We start from the raw sequence: 14,607 nt of genomic DNA, 5'->3' as shown, positions 1-14,607 counted from the left end.
TCTATCATAAGCCACCACAACTGCATCCTTAATTAACAGTCTGAGGGACCAAGGACTCTCACCTCTAGAGATAGTCTGGCATGTAGAGGCTTGCCCTACTATTGCACTAATTCCATGGCTAAGAAATGCAGTTTCTAGATGGTGAGCCTGCCACCTTTCAGAAGCATTATGTTCACACAAAGCAGGCAGCTACTCGTTCTGAGTGCACGAACATGCTGAAAAATTAGAAAAAAAAATCAATTCTGTATGAGTGCTGCTGTCCCACAAGCTTGGAAAGGTGAGTTGTATGAAACTGCATGGAAAATGGAGAACTATTTATTAGGGTTGCCTCACTAAGGAAGTTCACTATCATCTTTGAGAAAACAGAGGAGAGAGAAAACGGGGACAGTGGGAAAGACTGGATGTCATGCCTTTCCCCTCCAGTTAGCAGGACTTTGCACTTTTCCATACACTAACCCCTGCAAGAGGATTGAGTTATTTGTTCTGTGTGGGACGCAGTTTCCAATGTATAAGATTCCAATGTATATTTTCTCTACATTTTCTTGTATTGCCATTAACTTGATAAGTGAGGAAGGGAGGAGGATTAACAGAGAATTAAATTAAGTTCTCCAGTCAGCCATTCCTACCTGACAGAACACATCTCCACGGGGTTTAAGCATCACATGGGAACACAAGTTCTGGGAAGCAGAGACATTAGTATGCAGCTTGCACTGTAGTTCAGTGATGTAGAGGGTTTTTGATTGAGTTTTAAGCCTGTAAACCACAAAAAACCCTGAAGATGCCCCGGGACCAGCCTGGCTAATATCAAACTCACTATAATGCCTCTTTGTCTGTCACTCAGGAGCTTTCATTGAGCTCCTAGCATCACGCTCAGTTCTAGGTGTAAGGGGAAAGCAGTGGTACAGCCATAAAATAGCTGGAAACAAGCAAAGGTTAGTGCTTTGTCACTCCTGATCTTTCAGCCACTTTGAGGGAAACTAAATAGTAAAGAGATGTGGGAGACAGGGACCCAGCCCCTTCATTCCTCCCCACAGTGAAGGCACCTTTACGAGAAGAATATTTTTTCAGAGGATCTTTATCACAGGTGCTCGGGGAGGGGGAAACGGGAAACAAAAAACAAAAAACAAAAAAACCCAGAAGCCTCCAGTGGCAAGTTGGAAACATTCTCTGATTTATGGAGTATGGAAGCAATCCGTTTCTGAATTTAAGCTTGCATTTTAGAAGCGTTTTCAACCCAGAGAGCTGCAAAGTAAGCCTTCCAAAAGTAAACTGATACAGCACGGTTTTCCTGAGTCTGCAGGTAGAACTCTTTAGTGCCTGGTTTGCAGCTCATATCTTTCCAGAGCAATAAATGGTAAGATGCCAATTTTGATTTGTTGCTGCTTGGGAAAGCTACAAGCAGGAGCTGCAGGCTTTACCGGACCACCTTTGAAGTGCAGATTCTAGGGAAGGTGGTAGAGTAACAGATGACCCCCTTCCCCTCAGGTGGCTTTGGGATGGGAGGGATTGGGCAAAAAGACAATCCCATTTTGTTTCAAGGGCTCTACTCATTATTGTCATTGTGGTGTGACTCATGTTGCATTTCAGCCTTCTTTCCTGGATTTGATCATCTATTTTGCATCAGAGGTTTGATGTCTAGTAGACAGGCTATGAAAAGCTAGGACACAGCAATCAAGGGCCACCAAAGTTGAATGAGTCCCCCTATTGGAACAAAGATTTCTACCGGTAGGGCCACTGACTTTAAATGGCATTACATGGAAGTGGAGTGGGAGCTAGAGCCTGGAATTTCCCCAGCTGAAGCACATGGACAAGAGACTGACAGAATTTTAAAACTGGGGTGCTTTTCTAAGCCAAGTCAGTTCACTGCCTCATGTCAAAAAAAAAAAAAAAAAAAAGGTTGGAGGAGAAGGAAGCTGCCTAGCCTAAGAATGCTGATCAAACTCAGACTCAAGGGAGGGTTGAGATCAGACGTAGGGGCTGCATTCAGGACTTATTTTCCAAATGTTTGTAGCTCTATGGCATGCTGTTAAAAGTAATTCCTAAAATTCATAAACCAGTCGGAGAACACTTCAATCTCTCTGGTCACTCAAATACAGACCTAAAGGTCGCACTATTACAACAAAAAGACTTCAAAAACAGACCCCAATGAGAGACTGCTGAATTGGAATTAATTTGCAAACTGGATACAATTAACTTAGGCTTGATTAGAGACTGGGAGTGGATGGGTCATTACACAAAGTAAAACTATTTCCCCATGTTTATTTCCCCCTCCCCACTGTTCCTCAGACATTCCTGTTAACTGCTGGAAATGGCCCACCTTGATTATCACTACAAAATGTTTTCAAACCCCCCCCCCCCCCCCCCCCGCTCTCCTACTGGTAATAGCTCATCTTAAGTGATCACTCTCCTTACAGTGTGTATGATAACACCCATTTTTGCCATGTTCTGTGTGTATATAAATCTCCTCACTGTATTTTCCACTGAATGCATCCGATGAAGTGAGCTGTAGCTCACGAAAGCTTATGCTCAAATAAATTGGTTAGTCTCTAAGGTGCCACAAGTCCTCCTTTTCTTTTTGCGAATACAGACTAACACGGCTGCTACTCTGAAACTTTGCTAAGCCAGTGTTCTGTGATTTCCTGCCACAATCCCTAAAGGGGTTAACTGAAAAACCAGAGCTCCCACAGCCAGGAGGAGCTCTGTGGGAATTTGTCTAAGCAACTGGGGCTCAGGAGAGCTGGAGCACTGGTTTCAGGGTCTAAGGTAACCAGACTGTGGGGTGCCACTGCCCAAGAAGGGTGTCAGACGACATGGGGGTTGCACCTAGGAGGTGAGAGACCCAGAGCTAGGACCAGTGACTAGTCATTACCCAGACCCAGGGGCTGAGAAGCAGATGGGATCCAGCAGCTGGGTACACTCAGACTGGCATCTGCCCAGAGAGGGAAAGTGGGGCAGGTTATGACAGTTCCAGCAGCAACATTCAGGATATATAGCTAGAGAGGATCTGAGTGTTAATGGCACCAAACAGCCTCTTATCTCATGCACTTAAAGACTGTGGATGTGAACTCCCCAGGCCACTCCAGAATCCATGTGACAGAGCCTTGACAGCCTCAACCTGGGAAGAGTTAATTAAGGATTTAAGGACAGGTTTTAGTTGTCTTATTACAGATGGGGGAGAAGTAAATACCAGTGGCAAGTCTACTGATGCAAGACAAGTGTTTCCTCCCTATACATCTCCAGTTGCAGAAGCTTCTCAGTCTAAGAGCCCAGAAACAGGGGCACTCACACCATTGTGAGTTCTGCTGATGGAGGCTAAGGGAAGTAGTATAGTGATCTCTAGAAAGTTAGTTTAATTCACATTTAAAGTCAAATTAGTCTTCACTGTGCTTGCACACTCACAGCTGGCTTGGACCCACTAGATGTCTGGTCCTTCACTTATCAGAAACAAAGCCAGAAAACTTTTGGCTGTTGGAGCATATATGCAAGGCAGGCTGTGGAAACAGCATACACTGGAGAGGGGAAATAATCTTACAAGGGTAATCTGCCTCAAGGCTGCTTTTTTGTTTTAATTCTTAATAGTACTGCAGCATTCCCCTTGTCCCCCAATAACCTTTTCCAAAGGAACAGACTATTTCTTTGACAGCTCCACATGTATTTTGGTTGCTGCTATTGCTCACTCAATGCCACCTCACAGATTGTTTCCAGGATGCGCAGCTCTTCTGCTTCTACTAGGGTAGGGGAAAGGCTGCAGACTACATCCTCACTCAAGTGTAAGCACACAACAAGACTAATGATCCACATGCCAGCCCACCCCATAAATCTACTCCCTCCTAGGGTCCCTACATCACCATCAGCCTCCAAATTTAGATGAAAGAGCACCTTTTGCTATGGAGTCTTTTTAGCCCTCACAAATTCATCTGGATGTGGTGTCCTGTTCCATCATATTCACCTCTCTAACCAATCAGCTGTGGAAACATTTCATTTCCTTTACTAAACATTGTATTTACAATAATCATTCTAAATCTTTTAGTAACAACTTACAGTGCACCAGCCTATGATGTGTAAAAGATTCACAGAGCTGTATGGATAGTGCTACACAGACTACTATGACGGGGTTACAGCAATGATGGATTTTCCCAACTGGTTTGCCATACCACAGGGATCACTACAGACAAGTGTCACCAAATGCCATTGCCATCTCTTATCCAGAGACACACAGCAAGGCATTTATCATGGAGCACAAGAGCTGGGATGCCCTGGGCATGACTACCACACATGGAAAGTAGAATCAGTCAGTATCAACAACAAAAACCCACAACACACTGCACATCTGATACTCTGGGTGTCTGAGGCCCTACAAAGCAGCACGTAGCTAGCCTTGATTCAAGCTGACTATGTTCCTTGGATGATGTGCCAGCTTATCTCACTAGTTTGCTGAACACCTTATTGTCACTTTGGATGGGCTATCACCAGCAGGAGAGTGAATTTGTGTGGGGGGGTGGAGGGTGAGAAAACCTGGATTTGTGCTGGAAATGGCCCAACTTGATGATCACTTTAGATAAGCTATTACCAGCAGGACAGTGGGGTGGGAGGAGGTATTGTTTCATATTCTCTGTGTGTATATAAAGTCTGCTGCAGTTTCCACGGTATGCATCCGATGAAGTGAGCTGTAGCTCACGAAAGCTCATGCTCAAATAAATTGGTTAGTCTCTAAGGTGCCACAAGTACTCCTTTTCTTTTTGCGAATACAGACTAACACGGCTGTTACTCTGAAACCTTTCATTTGACCAGACTCACTCGCTAGTTACAGCTATGTAACCACAAGAAAAACACTGACTACAAAACGTGGGCTGGAAACTAGAAATGAACAGCTGCCCCATAGGATTACTTACCTCCAAGAAGAGAAACAGGGATATAAAGATTGGTACAGACCCAGGCAGAATCAGAGGAAGATGCAGGGAAAGGACTTCTTCCTCTTAAGAGTACAGCTCTTCCTGCTGGTGAGCCACAGACCTGTTACAAGAAATCGTCAGCAGAGCACAGCTTCTCTTCCCTTCCTACCGCTTCTTCCCCTCCCCAAAATCTTGAGGACAGCAGCACAAAGCCCCTTTTGTTCAGACACCAGAAAAAACCTCCTTAGGCCAGAAGCAGGATTGGAGATTTCCCACCACCACATGTTTAGTTGCCCCAGAGTTAAAAGAAAAAAAGGAGCTGGAAGCAGCTCCAAGTTTCCAGCCATCTTTCAGAAAAGCTTTCCAAGCAGAAGGATAGCAGCGAGCCTAACTGGAGAAGCCTGAAAACTGGCAGCAGAGGAGATCAACTAAGTAACGTAATCCATCCTGTCTCAGAGCACTTAAAAAGTGATGGCTGTTTAAAGCAGCAGGAGATAAATAACCACCCCCCACCCTTCCAACTGAGACAAAAACAGACAATTCCCTCAATAACACAAGTTGTTCTGGAGGCTCCTTATCACCCTTCATTCCAGCTAAAATGAGGTTTAAAATGGAGTATTTTGAATTAGAGCGACTCCATTCCAAAGAGTTAGTGTTACAGCAACAGCCAGGAAGTGTAAAGCATTAACAGATACTCCATTTTCAAACTCAAGGGTGCAGATCGAAGGCAGCAAGTCAGCCTTCTGCTTGAAGATCCTGGGTTTTCCCTTTGAGGATGACACCAGGTGCCAAATTTGAGCCCAGAATGATATTAAATTAATCCCCTGAACTTGTGTTTTACACTGTGGGACTGACAGACCCTTAGCTACAGCAACACAAGCCAGTCAGGTTAAAATGCAGCATTCATCTTCCCAGCCACGTAATCACCATTTCTGAATCACGTAGATGAACTGCCCTTACTAAGCAGTGGCTGCAGACACAGTATTTGCATTTTTCACAGGAGTCCTACTGCCAAGTGAAGTCCAGATGCTGATAGCCAGATGGGTAGATTCTCATGCAACCTGTCACCAATGGCATGGAACATTCAGCAGTTCCTGAGTTGTTGGTATGGTGGGTAGGAAACGGGCTGACTGAGGAGTTGCATTTCCCTGTAGGACTCCTGGGCAGGAGAGGAATAATCCCAATCCAGTCCCAGAGAGTATTTGCCTAAGTGTTTCAGCAGGACAGTTACCCTCCAGAGGGAGCACTGGCAGCAAGTTCTTGCTCCAGCAGCATGCGACTCATGGTTGACTCAGCACACAAGCAAGCCTGCCCTGACAAGTACAAGGAAGAACATCTGCAGGAGAACATAGAAAATTCAGGTTGGAGCTTTGATCACATGACCAGATTTATGCCTTTCAGTGGCATTCCACCCCATCCTGGAAGGAAGTGAGCCATGGAATTTGGCGTTAAGAGTGCAGTCCGCACTGGAGCAACAATCCTAATATCAGCATGATGCAGAGCTGCACAAACAAGGGTGACTTCCGACGACTTACTAGAATGATGCAAGCCAAAGAGACAAGCGCTAGACTGTGTGAGCTTATGAATTATAAATATACAAATCAGTGACTGAAGCAGGCTATCCAGAGCTAGTCTTTTCTTTTAGCTATGGGGATTACAAGTGCTTCAAGGGCAGTGGAATTTTTCAACCATCTTATTCCAGCAGGATACTATGGATGCTTATGCAGAGAAGTGATCTCTGCATTACTTTGAGGCTTTCAAGCACCACAGAGAAGTTTAAATATAAACCTCTCAGTTTAAATCCCATGATGTAACAAATTCAGAGTAAGATTCACAAAGTTTATCATCTCCATCCTCCATATAAATCATACACCCAAGCAGCAAGCAGGGGAACCTTGGACTGGTGTAGTGTCAACCAACGTTCAAATGCACCAGGCAAAATTGTGATTTGTGCTGTTCAGATACCTAGACAGCCCATAAGTCTCCTTTTCCTGACCACTCGGAATAACTGAATGAAGAGGACTGACTGGCACTTTGTGACTAGCTTCTAGGTAAAGGACAGGATCACTAAATTGGAATAGGAAGCCTCAAGTATCAAACTTTGAGATGGCATCTCCCCAAGAAGTCATTGAATGAGACTATTCAGATCTCATAGTTCGACCACGGAGGAGATGAATGCAATGAGAAAGAAAGCAAGACTGCAACAGATTTTTAAACTATAAGCAGAGAAAACAAGCAAAAATCTCTCTTGGTTGATAGATAACATGACCAGAGATCCACTCAGGATGGATAACCAGTGGTAAACTCAAGAAAGGCTGCTACAACGGGCATGGACAGAGAAATAAGACACCAGCTATCCTGTGATATGTAACCTCAGTCTTTCAAAAACGGAGGAGGAATAATCATATCACCACCTATTTGTCCTACAGATCTTGCATTCAGAATATGGGTGTTCCAGAACAGAGATTCCAAGTATTCTAAATCCAGTAATTGACACATCAAGTTCTGATCACCAAACCTGTTCTCATTAGTGAGAAGCTATCAGAGTTCTGAACTGCCCCACATGGATCACCCAGAAGCCAATGAGGACAAAAGCGTAAAAGAGAGCATCTTACGAAGGTCAGTATCAATGCCTTGCTGTGCACAGAGCCTGGGTCTTGAGGAAAAGCAACTAGCACGGGGCGGGCAAACCTTTTGGCCTGAGGGCCACATCAAGTTTCCAAAATTTTATGGAGAGCCGGTTAAGGGACGCTGTGCCTCCCCAAACAGCCAGGCGTGGTGCAGCCCCCAACCCCATCCAACCCCCCCCCCGCTTCTCGCCCCCGATGGCCCCCCTGGGACTCCTACCCCATCCAACCTCCCTTGTTACCAGGACTCCTGCCCCATCCACCACCCCCTGCTCCCTGTCCCCTGACTGCCCCTGGACCCCCCACCGGTCCATCCAACCCCTCCTCTCATTCCTGACTGCCCCCGCCAGACCCCTGCCCCATCCAACCCCTCCTCTCATTCCTGACTGCCCCCCCCGGACCCCTGCCCCATCCAATCACCCCTTTTCCCTGTCCCCTAACTGCCCCCGGAACCCCTGCCCCTGACTGCCCCCCCAGGACCGCTGCCCCCATTCAACCCCCCTGTTCCCTGCCCTCTGACCACCCCGACTCCTGTCCACATCCCCACCCCCTGACCACCACCCTGAACTCCTCTGCCCTCTATCCAACCCCCGCTGCTCCCTTACCGTGCTGCCTGGAGCACTGGTGACTGGCTGCAGCTGCGCTGCCCGGCTGCCCAGAACATTGCACTGGCGGCGTGGCTGCAGGGGAGGGGGAACAGTAGGGGAGGGGTTGGGGGCTAGCCTCCCAGGCCAGGAGCTCAGGGGCTGGGCAGGAGGGTCGCGCGGGCCGGATGTGGCCTGCAGGCCGTAGTTTGCCCATCTCTGAACTAGCACTACCTGCAATATGTAAAGTTAATTTTGCAGTGAACATTGATGCTCAGTATGTAAGGAATAGGTGCTATTTTTACAACAGGGCGGGCATGGTAGAGTAATTTTTAGTCTCAAATAATTTGATAGCAACAACAAGAACTAAAAAGGGTTGCACAGCCTAGCTAGCTCAGTTGGATTCCGAGTCACAATACAAACTATACACAAATAGTTTAAAAGTGTCCCGAAAGTTTTTGATAGGCTCTGCCTCCTTCCTATAAAGACAGACTGTCATAACTGACTTGATAACAGTTTGTACCTATTAAGCTTGTGCTACACCTCAACTGACTCATTTGGAGAGATGTTATGCAATCAAGAGGCTCACTACATTGCCTCCAGTTACCCATTCTATAAGGTACTAATTGAGTTGGTGGTCTGTATCTGCCCCATGGTTAAAAAAACACCAAACAAAAAATGCTACTTATGTACAACTTCTATAAACTTTACTTCCTATACTGCAGTGCTCCCTTCGTATCCTTTTCCGAGTCCACCATTTATGCTTGGAACACCTCCCACAAGTGCCAAACCAATTCTCTTCATTCAATGCCCCTTTTAACAAAATCCATCCACAAAGCCCAACAAGCCACTGAAGTAGGAGAAGAAAGCTCTGCAGTGCAGTGCTCTGAGATTGGATGACGTGCTGGCCACCCAGTAATTTGTTCATCTGAACTATACTGTAATTTACTGGGCAAGGGATCATCTCTCTCACAGATTTTTAGTCCATCAAGACCACTGAGTGCTCAATATAATGTTAGAAGGGTTTAGACAGCCCATCATCCAGATCATGGTTATCACACCCTCAGCCTTTAGGAGGATAAATTAAGCAACTGTTTAATGCAGATTATTGGTAACAGTTAAAGATAAGGGTCAAGGACTTTGGGTGCCATGATGGTATTTATGGTTTATTCAGAAAGAAGCTACATGCTTTTTGATAACTAGGGTCAGTGGAACAGATATATCACTTAGGAACTACGTGATTTTGTAGGAGATGCACAGTATCTCTAACAGCTCAGAACATGACCAACATATGCAGAGGATTTTGCATTTGCTCTCATGGATGAAGAGGACTAGACAGGCAAGAACTCTCAGAGCTAATAGCTGACATTCCCTGACTGACTAGAGAGTTTGCTTGCTAAGCTGCATGGAACCATTCATACCAGAGTGGAAAGCATGCCATTGCCACAGCAGCCTCAATTCACGCCTCCACATGGAGTGCATTACCAGGAATGGACCAAGAGATGCCTGTATGGTAATGCAGTGGTTCAACACCCTTCTGCCTATAGACATCTACTCCATTAGCCTAAGGATAGGTTCAGGTTCCTATGACTGTGAGGTGGACACTTAGTTAAACGTAGCAATCAAGTTGTAACTTGAATGGTGCTCAGTTCCATTACTCTTTCCATCTTCAAGCAGTGCCTAATGGGTAACAAGCCTATAATCAACCCACTATTATGGTCTCCATCACCATCTGGCCCACACATTTCCATTTGGCCTCATACCAGGCATGTCCCATCTCTGCACTCATATTTTGAAACATCACTTGGACAGTCAACATTCAACTGGTGCCACCAGGAATTTCATATCACTACAACTCCCCACTTAGGAACTAGGCTGTAACCTTACCCTGTGGCTGGGTTCTGCTATCTGCACTTCAATTCTCTGTGCTGGAAGAAGATGATGTCCGTATGTGCTGGATCCTGACAGAGCAGAGAAACACTGCATTCCCCAAGCGCCATGGGAGCAGCTTCCCTGAAATTAAACAAAGTCTTATCAGCAGAGAAAGTACCAGTGTTTAAGAGGCCCCCAGGTTAACTCTGACAAGACCTTGAGAAAGGGTATGTCAGTATGTAAGTGCTTTAAGTGGTCACAGAGATCCAGGAAGAGACCCTCTAAGAAAGCTGGAAATATTAGTGTCAAGTAGAAATTTAGGAGGTAGCAACTTGGCTAGCTATCAGGAAGGATCCTCTCCAAGCTCTATTAGAATATAACAGCAAAAGCAGATATTACAAGCATGTTTAAGAAAATCCTGGACGTTTACTAGCATCCCACAACCTAATTGAGTCTAGTTGATGCTAACAGGTTCACCACTTTCCAGCAGCATGGACTTCGTTCTCTTCATTATAAATATTCTAGGTCACTGCAGTGACAAAACAGAAAAGGAGTTGAGGACTTCAGAGCATATCCAGCTCAAGAAGAGAGGGCATACAATCTAGGGCTGGAAGAGGCAGGATGGTGAGGAATCAGATTGAAGGAGGAAATGGGGAAGATACTCAAGAATCCAAGGATTATGTCCTGAGGGGTCTCCCTATTTCTATTCCTCAAATTTATTTTAAGAAATTCAATAATATTTTCAGCACATTTCTTGGAGTGCAGGTAAGAAACCTAGTCTGGTTCAGAACAAATCACAGCTCCTCCTATCTCTGGAGTTATTGAATTTTTCTACCTTGAAAAATTCTCTTTTTTGTTAAACCAGGCATCTTTGTGGCTGTTAGATATGACTGCCCAGACCCCAACTTGGATTCAGACTGAATGAGCATTAATACATTCTCTCCCTTTTTCAGGCACTGTATGATCAAATTAGTATAAATTTGATGGCTCCAGAGCTCCCGCAATAATAGGTGTGAAGCAAGCTTGGTCAAACTTGGCTAGAAAGTTCCGCTTCCATTCATGGTAAAATGGTCCTACGGAGCAGTGCTATCCTTAATTGATGGCAAAACCTTGATGTGGAGGCATTGGATGGAGTGAGGAATGATAACTGTGATGCAGCTAATTGACAGCAATAAATTTAAACCATTTGTGGGTCTTCAGCAATAGTTTTGCTTGCCCTGCTTCAGATCTAGAAAAATAAATTAATTTAATTGGATCTATTTACAAATGTATTTGGGCTAGATGCATTGGGAGCTCCAGAACTTTTATTATGTTGGAGGAAACTTCCTGGATTTATTTGGCCAGTGATATCCTTTTACAACTGTCTAGCCCAAAAAACTCAGCTAAAGATTGATAATTTCAGAGTTGCTTAGAACAGAGATTTTTAATACACAGCTCTCTGATCCAATGAAATACAATCATATCTAATGTTAAAAAAGCAACTATAAATCTGAGACTACATCTTATTCACAAAAAGACTTTCAAATATGCTGGTCCCTCCATAGGTTAACAGTAATGGGCCTCAAATGCTGACTGCTGTTGGAAGTGTAATTCCCTTGGTGCTACTTTAGTTCATATGTTTTGGGAATGCCCCATATCAAGAATTTGTAGTATGAGGTGGGTCAAAGGATCAATTTGATATTGGACACTAAATTGGAGCCCTCCTCATTAAGTTTCATTATTCAATATATTCCTGATATCTGGTGGTTATTTGGTAACAAGGCAGCATGGTTCCAATGTACAGCTTTGGTTGCTAAAAAATTAATCCTGCAAAAATGGAATAGTTGATCCCCACCAAACACTGATGCCTGACTCAGTGATATGGCTGCCCTCACTGCTAATAGACAACAGAAATTCTGTAGAAAGGGAATGCCTGGAAAATTCAGAGCCATTTGGGCTGACGTTTTTGAGGTCTATGATTATCTTTAGGGTCTGCATTAGCTATGTTGCTTCCCCTCCCTTCCTTAATCTGAAGGATTTTTCTTTATTCTGTGCATTATGATTAATGCAGGAGAGGGAGTTTGTGGGGGGGAGGGTGAGAAAACCTGGATTTGTGCTGGAAATGGCCCACCTTGATGATCACTTTAGATAAGCTATTACCAGCAGGAGAGTGGGGTGGGAGGAGGTATTGTTTCATGGTCTCTATGTATAATGTCTTCTGCAGTTTCCACAGTATGCATCCGATGAAGTGAGCTGTAGCTCACAAAAGCTCATGCTCAAATAAATTGGTTAGTCTCTGAGGTGCCACAAGTACTCCTTTTCTTTTTGTGAATACAGACTAACACGGCTGTTACTCTGAAACCTATGATTAATCTGGTATTTTGTTGTAGTTGGAAAAATATGTATGTTATTTAAAAGATAAACAATGCATTTCCTGATCCCAATTCACATAAAGTACAATCATGTATCTATAGCAGGGGTCGGCAACCTATGCCACGCGTGCCAAAGACAGCATGCGAGCCGATTTTTAATGGCACGCTGCTGCCTGCCGGGTCCCAGCCACTGGCCCCGCTCAGCCTGCTGCCAAACCCAGGCTGGCAGCGGGCTAAGCAGGGCCAGGCCCCGGCGGGCAGCAGCGTGCCATTAAAAATCCTGCCCGCCCCGGCCCGCTCTTCTCCGCCCCCCGCCCCAGCAGGGGCAGGGTGAAGAAGCTTGGTCCTGCTGGCGGCTGCTGCTGCAGGGCAGGCAAGATCCCCCGCCTCTTCCCCCAGCATGCTGGATTTCTGCCCCTCCTCCTCTCCCTCCCTGCCACCAGTCAGCTGATGGCCCTTGCCAGGGAGGGGGAGAAGCAGAGCCACTTGCTGCTCTGGGGAGGAGGCAGAGAAGAGGTGGGGATGGGGCCTTGGGGAAGGGGGTTAGAATCAGGGCTTATCTCCTCCAGCCCCCTGCCGTGAGCCGCTCTAGGCAGGGGGCTGGGAGCACCCCCCATGACCCTAGCCCACACCCCCATGCCCTGACCCCTGCACTCCCCACACACACTCCCAGCCCTATGCCCTGACTCCAGCACGCCCCCACATACCCAGCCCCCCACACTCCATGCCCTGACTCCTGCACCCTCCTCACATGCCCCCAGCCCTGACTCCTGCACCCCCCCACATTCCCACCCCCAGCCCTGAGCACCAAATGGGAGCTCCTGCACCCCTCACACCAGATGGGAGCTGCCCAGGTAAACACTTCGCACCCAAACCTCCTGCCCCAACCCTGAGCCCCCTCCCTCATTCTAGCTCCTGGCCAGACCCTGCAACCCAACCTGCTCCTTCACCCCCAGCCCTGTGCTCTGTGCACCCCCACCCTCAGCTCAGTGCAGAGAGGGAGGAAGAGATGGGCTAGAACCAGGGAGAAGGTAGGTACCCACTCTATGTTGGCAGGACTGGGATCCCAGACTGGCAGGGGGCTGAGTGGGGCCGGCAGCCGGGACCCTGGCTGGCAGGAGCTGGCGGATGGAACCCCAGACTGGCAGCGGGGTGAGTGGCAGCAGGCTGAGCTGCTCAGTCCACTGCCAGTCTGGGGTCCTGGCCACTGGCCCCACTCAACATGCTGCCAGCCCCGGGTTCTGGCTGCCAGCCCCTTGCCAGCCAGGGTCCCGGCTGCAGGCCCTGCTCAGCCTGCTGCTAGCCAAGCTGAACGGAACCCCAGGCTGGCAGCGGGCTGAGCAGGCCAGCGGCATAAGATCAGCATTTTAATTTAATTTTAAAGAAAGCTTCTTAAACATTTTGAAAACCTTGTTTACTTTACATACGACAATAGTTTAGTTATACAATATACAGACAGAGAGAGACCTTCTAAAAAACATTAATGTATTACTGGCACGCAAAACCTTAAATTAAAGTGAATAAATGAAGACTCAGCACACCACTTCTGAAAGGTTGCCGACCCCTGATCTATATGTTATTTTAATGTGGGTGTAGACCATGAATGTGGTTGCTCCTACAAAATCATTAGAAGGACTCCTCCAAAGTCTTCACCCCGTAGTTTCTTGCATTTCTTAAGCTTCTCAATTTCAGCTATGACTGGCTACCTCAAATATTTTAAAGTGTTTTACTGACCTCCATTTAGAGCACCTCCTCCCGCAAAAAAGACTGGTATGACCCCAGCATAGTTGGCAGGTGCAGCAACAGGGCACCTTGTTATTGTCATTGAGCTCTCTGCCTGGAGTACACATGATGCGCAGTTCACACAGCATCCTACTCTGCTTATTATAAGCTACTATAGCAACCCCACCCCCACCTCCCAATTCTGAGATCTGGTCTCTACAAAGCAGGTTGGAAAAGCAACGCAGTCAAGCTCTTGATGCCAGTATTGCCAAGAAAGATGTGGAGAACAGACTTCCTTCCCTCACCAAGGGGTCTTTCAAAGCCCAAGCTAAACATTAAGACTAACAGCCACCTATATGTATTTGAATGCTCATTTGCTTAACCCTATAAATACAAACAGACTTTCCCAGTTATTTCATTTCCCTTTTCCAGTTTACCATCACCTAATAAAATGTAGATTTCACATAAGCCTGACATGGAAACCATATAAACAAGGAGAAAACAAATTAGTCAGCAATTTTCCCCCACTAACCCTGACAGTCATGACCTCAGCTATAAT

At 46.1% G+C, this 14,607-nt stretch overlaps 1 protein-coding gene across 4 annotated transcripts in view; it reads right to left on the bottom strand.

Annotated features, from left to right (window-relative positions):
- LRRC8A (leucine rich repeat containing 8 VRAC subunit A) overlaps positions 1 to 14,607 on the bottom strand; it is a 30,791-nt gene that overhangs the window by 15,272 nt on the left and 912 nt on the right. For 2 of the 4 annotated variants that reach the window (XM_073314369.2, XM_073314371.2), the window contains exon 2: positions 9,991 to 10,116. The gene's annotated coding sequence lies outside the window, so the exon portion shown is untranslated. Of the gene's footprint in view, positions 1 to 62; positions 2,271 to 4,892; positions 5,014 to 9,990; positions 10,117 to 14,607 lie in introns of those variants that run through there. The other 2 variants (XM_073314370.2, XM_073314372.2) reach the window with 2 other exon arrangements.

This window comes from Lepidochelys kempii, chromosome 16 (genome assembly GCF_965140285.1).
Source record: "Lepidochelys kempii isolate rLepKem1 chromosome 16, rLepKem1.hap1, whole genome shotgun sequence".
NCBI lineage: Eukaryota > Metazoa > Chordata > Testudines > Cheloniidae > Lepidochelys > Lepidochelys kempii.
Note: the sequence above shows the minus strand (reverse complement) of the source record. Positions and strands in the feature narration are given on the sequence as shown.